Below are 7,856 nucleotides of genomic sequence, written 5' to 3'. Positions count from 1 at the left end.
GAGCCCTCCGAAAGAAGGGGGCTGAGGGAAAGTGCCTGTGCTACATCATGCTGCGGATGCCGTCACTTGCCCCTTTGTCTGGCTTCCTTCCCAAGCCATTCCCCCCCCCACAGCTGGATAAAAGTAGGCCAGCCCTCACTGGTGCCCAGCTTCACCAACACCGGGCTTGCAAAAGGCAATGTGAGCTTCTGCCTGCATCAAACTACACTGGGGAGGGAGAAAGCATGAGCAAGCCAGGGCCCTTCCCTCCAGCCTTTGCCCAAAGCCCACACCGCACCAGGAGGCTGAAGTTTGAATTTCTTCCCTCCCCTCCGACCCACACGTACCTTGGCATTTCTCTACACCCCTTTTCCAGCTGCTGGATTAACTTAGGTTTGCTGCCCATTTCAGCTAGGAATCAAAAAGCTGAGAATGAGTGTTTGTGCTACAACCAGCCATCCTGCAAACTCTGTTTCTCGAGGAGCACTGGCTGAACTTCTGCATGCCACTCACTGAGGAGGAGGGTGGAGCTGGAGCTAATAAGTGGCCAAGCTAAGTGCCTGAAACAGCCCATCCCGTCGCCAGGAGCCCTGGTGCCTCAGTGAGCAGAACTTCAGCCAGGCTCCTCGGAAGGTGACCGTGGGACTGCTTCAGGGGTGGTGGCCAGCCTGCCGTCCCTACCGGCTCAGTGACCCAGGCCCAATTACCACTACTGGTTCGCCTGTAGAAACCCCCCTCTGTTGTAGAGGTAACAGATAATATCTAGGGTTGTGATGGTGAACCTTTTAAACACCGAGTGCCCAGACTACACACACGCACATGCCCAAATGATGGTGTACACGAGTGAACATGCATGCATGTGCAAATGTGTGCATGCATGGACATGCATGGACATGCGTGCATACACAGCAGAGACCCAAAGACCCCTGGCTGGTGGGAGGTGGGGCATCCCAACACTGGCAGCATGGCAAGAGGTAAGAACATTTTCTTTCATGAGCTTCTGTTTCATTGTTTGCAGGGAAACAGAAGCTCACGAAAGAAATGCCATAGAAGATCTGACCTGGGGCAACAGCACACGTGCCAGCAGAGAGGGCTCTGCATGCCACGTCTGGCATGTGTGCCATAGGTTCGCCATCATGGATCTAGGGTAATGCAACTTGTGAAGTTATTAGGGATGGGATTGAGCCTGTTGGTCCTAAGGATGAGAACAGTGGAGTTCTTGATGCTCTCTGAGCTTGGTTGAACTAGGTGAAGTAGTTTACATTGTTGGATAGTCAAATGTCTGCAAGCGAACAACCAAGCTCAGAGGGCACCAAGAACTCCAAGATGAACTACAATATTCTATTGGATTGATCTCAGGATCCATCAGACAAAATACAGCACACAGGGTGAATCATTGTGAACAATAACAACAAATACCATGGCAGGTGGACCTATAATTCTGTCCTCCCTCTTGTCTTCTTTCAAAAGAAACAAAGTTGTGATCCAATGTATACAATTAGAGACTTGTCTGCTGGCAATAGTACTGCTAGTATTATAAGAACCATGTGTCCATCATAATAGTAACTACTACATTCCCCCCAAAATTAATCAAGAGCTTCAGCTAAATTTACTAGACAGATGACTTTAGAAGTGCTTGATTATTTTTTCTTATGTCTTTGCTTCTTTCTCTCCCTCTTTATATCTGCACAAAGAAGAACATATTTTATCTCCTTTTTCCTCTGGTTAAGTCTGCAGGATAGATAGATCACACACTGTCGTACTCTTTGCATAGCAATTCCTTACGCCAATTCTGCTTCAGTGGTTTTGAATCATCCTGGAACCAGCACCTTTTCTACAGTCCAAGTTGACTTAATTCTACTTTTGCTTGCTAGTCATTTTTTTCTCTCTTCAGTTTAGCTCCCACTTGCCAACTTCTTAGGCCATTTCATCCCCCCCCCACCCTGTGAAAAATGTTTTCTGTACAAACTGTTTATTCTTTTTCTGATATCAGATATCAGCCACAAACACAGAATGTCTAGATTGTCGTGTGAGAAGAGGGCAGATGGTTTTTATCTCCTTTGCTTTATCACACACAGGCCCTTGATAAGATTAGTTCTGTACCTATAATCTGGATCCCTGCTCTTTCGATTGGGTGAAATGTTGGTTAAGGTTTTATCAAATTACTTGATAAGACTGACAGATTCTGTGTGTGGTCTGCCATTTTTAAAAAAATCTAATCAATTGCTCAGAAAGAGCTGCATCAGGAACAAGATATTATCTCAGCCTTGTACATATTTACTTGGGGAGAAATGTCAACACGCTTAAGATGATAATCTTTGCTTAAGATACTAGATTGTGCTACTCATAGATGGACTTTATTTACTATTTGGTGCAGCAGCTCAGAGCACTGTTCTTAATCAGTGGTGGATGCATTTTTAGATTCTAGGATACTAGCATATACAAGTGGGATATTTAATATTGACACGTACCATAAGGAAGATGCAGTTGTCTAAATGTTGCTGGTTACAAATATTAGCAACTGTCTTGGCTCAGACTTTTGGGAACTGTATTTTGCCAGCACTAGAAGATGCACAGCTGCTTCTATCAAAAAAAACTTATAGTAAAATTCAACCTAAACATGTGAAGCAGGTGAAGTCGATTTGATGCAGGCCACAAGTTTGTGATGCTGAGAAGCCTTTGGACAGAATAGGAACAACATAAAGTAACTGCTTAGATTTAGTTTTTGAAAAGCCTCAAACTATGGAAACGTGCAGGACATTCTAAACATTTCTTTTTTAAAAAAATCAAAGAGATAAAAGAGGGTTTTCTGAGACAGGAGATCTGTACAAAGGAAACAAAATCAACCAATCAAATAAATAAATAAATAAATGGGAAAGGAAAAGTTGTCTTGCTATTTCTCTTTTCTTCACTGGTAAGCATCAGCAATTCCATATTGTCTGCAGTGTATAGAAATGATTCTCACCACTCCGTCACAGAGGTTGCAAAGATGAGATGTGGAAGAGAATTTTTTTTTCTTATAATGTTCAGATGAAGGTGCTTGGCCATTTCTCCAGCAGTGATATACAACATCTTCATAGTATCAACCAACATTTCATTGGTACAAAACATGTCTTCATTTCTATTCTTTTGGCACTATTAAAATTGGATGATTCTACAAGATGGTCTAAATGACCTCAGGGAATGTGTAAGAAATGTGTGGTTTTTACCCTTTCTCTTCATTTTTCTCTGATACACAAACATGTATACCAAAGCTGCGCTGTGCCTCAGATTCAAAGGGCAAAGATGCTTTGAAACATGGCAAAACCCTCATGAGATATCTGTTGGAAATTCCTTAAAACACAATGCTTTTTTCCTAGGCTTTTGTACTTACCCTCTGGAGTTGCAATACGTTCCTGAGAAAAGATAGGTAGGTTTTAAAAAGTTGCTGGTAAGTGACCTGATAACTGCAGGTGAAATGTGCAATGATTTCCTGGAAATGATTTCCAGGTTCCTTTGTTGGAGGAACTGCTGAACTGCATTGGCTCATAGGCTAATTCAGATCAGAGTAAAACAGTGGGATACAAATAGAAATCATAGACCACATACTTTAAATCCAAAGCTCCTAAGGTACAAAAGTGGAGGTGAACTATCAACTTTCAGCCCATGTTTATAAACATCCTGAATGTTTTAGCCTGATCCATGAGAGCCCTCCTAATGAATTAAAATGTAATACTGTACAATGGACTCTTGGCTGTTGGAGCTATCAGCTCTATAATGTTGGATATTTCTGCAGTTGATTCATCTTGCCATACATTATAATCTTCAACATGTATTGAAAAATCCTATATCTCCTCTCTTTTATATATTCTAGCATGACTAAGAACTGAGGCTTGACCTGGGATTATAAAAGTAATTTTAAATTCATTTCTTAGTTTCCTCTTATATAAGACAAAATATACTGTAGAAAAGAGCTTGAAAGCTTGACTCTTCCATCGTCCATCATCATCTTGGGAAGAAGAAAGATTGTTTCAGTCTTCCCAGATGGACCAGACATGACCCGATGAGCTAATTCTACTTTATTGTAAGGCACATGAATAGAAACTTGCAAGTCTGATAGTAAAAATCTCCTGCTGTCTCTTTTACAGCCTGTGAAGTAAGGGGGGTTCATTTCTATGTCTTTTTCTCTACCTATTATGCAGCTGCCGAACTATACCCTCTTATCTGATCATTATTTATCCCCCCCCCCACTCTTCCAAGGTAATTCCAACATGCCATGTGTCCCCTATGACAAAGAGATCCCACCTTATTCAATCTGCTTTACAGCTACTTTAGCAATAACAGTATATTGTTTCCGTACTTCCAAGAAGACGAGAATGGAATGGAATGGAATGGAATAGAATAGAATAGAATAGAATAGAATAGAATAGAATAGAATAGAATAGAATAGAATAGAATAGAATAGAATAGAATAGAATAGAATAGAATAGAATAGAATAGAATAAACAGAGTTTGGAAGGGATCTTGGAGGTCTTCTAGTCCAAACCCCTGTTCAGGCAGGAAAACCTATACCATTTCAAACAAATGGTTCTCCAATCTCTTCTTAAAAACTTCCAGTGTTGGAGCATTCACAACTTCTGGAGGCAAATTAATTCACTGATTAATTGTTCTTTCAGGAAATTTCTCCTTATTTTTAGGTTGCTTTTTTCCTTGATTAGTTTCCATCCGTTGCTTCTTGTCCAGCATTCAGGTGCTTTGGACAATAGCTTGATTCCCTCTTCTTTGTAGCAATCTCTGAGATATTGGAACACTGCTATCATGTCACCTCCCTATTCTTTCTTTTTATTAAACTAAACATACCTAATTACACCAAGCCCCTAATTATCAATAGCAACAGCAATAGTTCTTAGACTTATATACTGTTTCATGGTGCTTTACAGCCCTCTGTAAGCAGCTTACAGAGTCAGCATGCTGCCCCAACCATCTGGGTCCTTATTTTACCAACCATGGAAGGATGGAAGGCTGAGTCAACCTTGAGCCAGTGAGAATTGAACTGCCAAACTGCAGGCAACAGAAGTAGCCTGCAGTACTGCATTCTGAGCCACCATAGTTCATACAAGACTGCATGTGTACCGAAAAAAATTGAAAATCAGTTGCATGGCTTTCTGGCATTTGGAGGCAGAAAACATATGAAACCTGTAGTAGTTTTAGTTCAAGGAAAGGAACAAAGTCCAGAACACATTTTTACTTGAAAACAGAAAAGAAACCAAGATACGGCTTCACTTATTTGTAATACTGGCCCTACTCACTTTAGTCCCAACACCAAAAAGTTAAATGCCCTATGCTTACAGGAATTCTCTATTTGGGATGTCAACCAATCAATCAATATGTCACGGATCCTTCATTTAATAAGAAAGAAACCACTCAACTCCATGTTTCAGAATTAAGTGTACTTTTACTGATTATAAACGATGAGAAGCGAAGCAAAGCTGGAACTGAGTAAAAAAGCGTGAAAGCAATAGATATCATTACATGATTCATTCCCCTCCCCTCATCATCAGGATGGAATGCTGGACAGTTGGCCTCGGCGGGAAACTCCCCTTCTCACACATGTGCAAACGAATGGTGAGAATAACTCCCAATTAACAGTCCTCCTGCACAGATTATTTCCCTCACCCAAATACCATGCCCTCCCTCCCCATTTCAATGGCAGCCGAAAGCAAGCAGTAAAACAGAGGCTGACATCCAGCCCTCCTCCAAAAAAGGGACAATCACGCCTGCAGAAATGAAAGAGCACAGACAAACAGACAAACAACACGACATAGAAGAAAAAGGGAAAGGGAAATAAAAGAGAAATCAATGGAGGTCAAGGCTTTTCCGGGTAGGCAGAGTAGAATTTACAAAGAAGTCGAGGAGCCTGTACATGGATCTTATCGACCCATTCAGCATGAGAGGGAGGGAAATGCTTCCATGCCACAAGATACTGAATACAGTTTCTATGTTTTTGAGAGTCCAAAATTTCTTTAATCTCAAAATGTTGCTCACCCTCAACCAGGAGTGGAGCAGGTGGAGCCGGCAAGGGAGTCCGCAACAGAGAAGTGTGTTCTGGCTTTAGGAGATTAACATAAATACAGGGTAGACATGGTTGAGATACTTAGGCAGTTCCAGACGTACGGAGACAGGGTTGATGACTTTGACAATCAGGAATGGCCCAACATATTTGGGATCCAATTTCTTAGACTTTTGAGAGGTCTGAAGTACTTGATGGATAAATATACATGATCACCAACTTTGTATTCTTTCGGCTTTGCCCTCTTTTTATCCGCCTGTTTCTTATGTGCCTGATGCGCAGCATCTAATGCACAGTAAGCCAAAGGCCACATCTCCCAGAGGCGGTCACTCCACTTGGAAAGAGATAGTATCTGCGGTTTCTCGCGAGGGATCTCGGGGATAGGTACAAAATCATGTCCGTACACCACCCTGAATGACGTAAATCCCGTGCTGCTGTGAACCAAGTTGTTATACGCCACCTCAGCATGAGGCAACAACTCCACCCAATTATCTTGCTGGTAATTGATGAAACAACAGAGATATTATTCCAGTACAGAATTAGCCCTCTCACAGGCACCGTTAGTCTGAGGGTGGTGGGCAGAGCTTAAGCCCTGGGCGGAGCCAATTAATTTCAGAAACTCCTTCCAAAACAAGGAGGTGAATTGGACCCCCCTATCTGAGATGATGCAGTCTGGCACCCCATGCAGACGATAAATATGCGTAATAAACAATTTAGCCAGGGATTTAGCAGACAGGATCTTTGAGCAAGGAACAAAATGAACTTGCTTGGAGAACAAGTCAGTAACAACCCAAATTACTGTATTTCCTTGACTTTCTGGCAATTCAACAATGAAATCCATGGAGATCTCCTTCCACGGTGCCTCAGGACGGGCTACCACCTGGAGCAACCCTTGAGGCTTTCCTGGTGGACGCTTTGCTGCAGCACAAGTGGGGCAACTAGCCACATAAGATTCAATATCTTTCTTCAATGATGGCCACCAAAATTGTCTCTTGACGAGATGCAGGGTTTTTACAAAACCAAAATGACCAGCCATGCGAGAGTCATGAGCACGCTGAAGGACCACAGCTCTAATGGTAGCGGGAACATATAGTTTAACCCCAATCCAAGCTAGGCCATCCTTCATGGTGCATTCATTCGCATGTTGGCAGCACTGTTCCCTCTAAGGTGCGCAGCTGTGCGGCCACGCACGTGGCAAGAAAACACCGCACATCCATTTCTAACTGCCGCGCAGTGATTTCTGTCATTTCTATCAGTCGCCCCATGTTCAGCAAAGCAAACACGGGGAAGTTCTTTGCAGGCGGCTAGAACTGGCTGCCTGCAAAGGACCTCCCCAGACTTGTTTTGATGAGTACAGAGCTACTGACAGTAGTTTGCGCTAGCCAAAGCTCCCATCAGCACCCCCACCCGTGGCAGTGGTGCCTCTCCCTCCACGCGGAGCACCTGAGCTGGGCCCCGCATTATCCCTCCCCCTTCCTCCTCCGCCGTGAGGAGCCATGAGGCCGCGGGACCTAGTAGGAAGGCGGCAGAGGGGGCGGGAGCAGGAAAAGAAGACCTCATGGCTTCTCAAAAGCACAGTGGAGGCAGCGGCAGGGGTACCCAGAGCCCAGCTGAGGTGCTCCGAGGGGAGGGGGAGGCACCGCCACCGCTGCCATGGGCGGCGGCACCTGCGGGAGCTTTGGCTGCTTCACCTCGGCTGCAGCGCTGGGCAGAAAATGTGTTGGTGATGTTGGAGGAGGAGGAGGAGGAGGAGGCAGTTATTCTAGTGGCGGTGGGGGATCATTGGCATCTTCAGCAGCAGCCCTGCCCCCTGTGAAAAAAACCAAAG

The sequence above is a fragment of the Thamnophis sirtalis genome, unplaced genomic scaffold (assembly GCF_051295495.1).
Source record: "Thamnophis sirtalis isolate CommonGarterSnake01/CBP01778 unplaced genomic scaffold, rThaSir2_p1.2 scaffold_7, whole genome shotgun sequence".
Taxonomy (NCBI): Eukaryota; Metazoa; Chordata; class Lepidosauria; order Squamata; family Natricidae; genus Thamnophis; species Thamnophis sirtalis.
The sequence above is the reverse complement of the archived record's forward strand: the minus strand, read 5'-3'. Positions refer to the sequence as shown.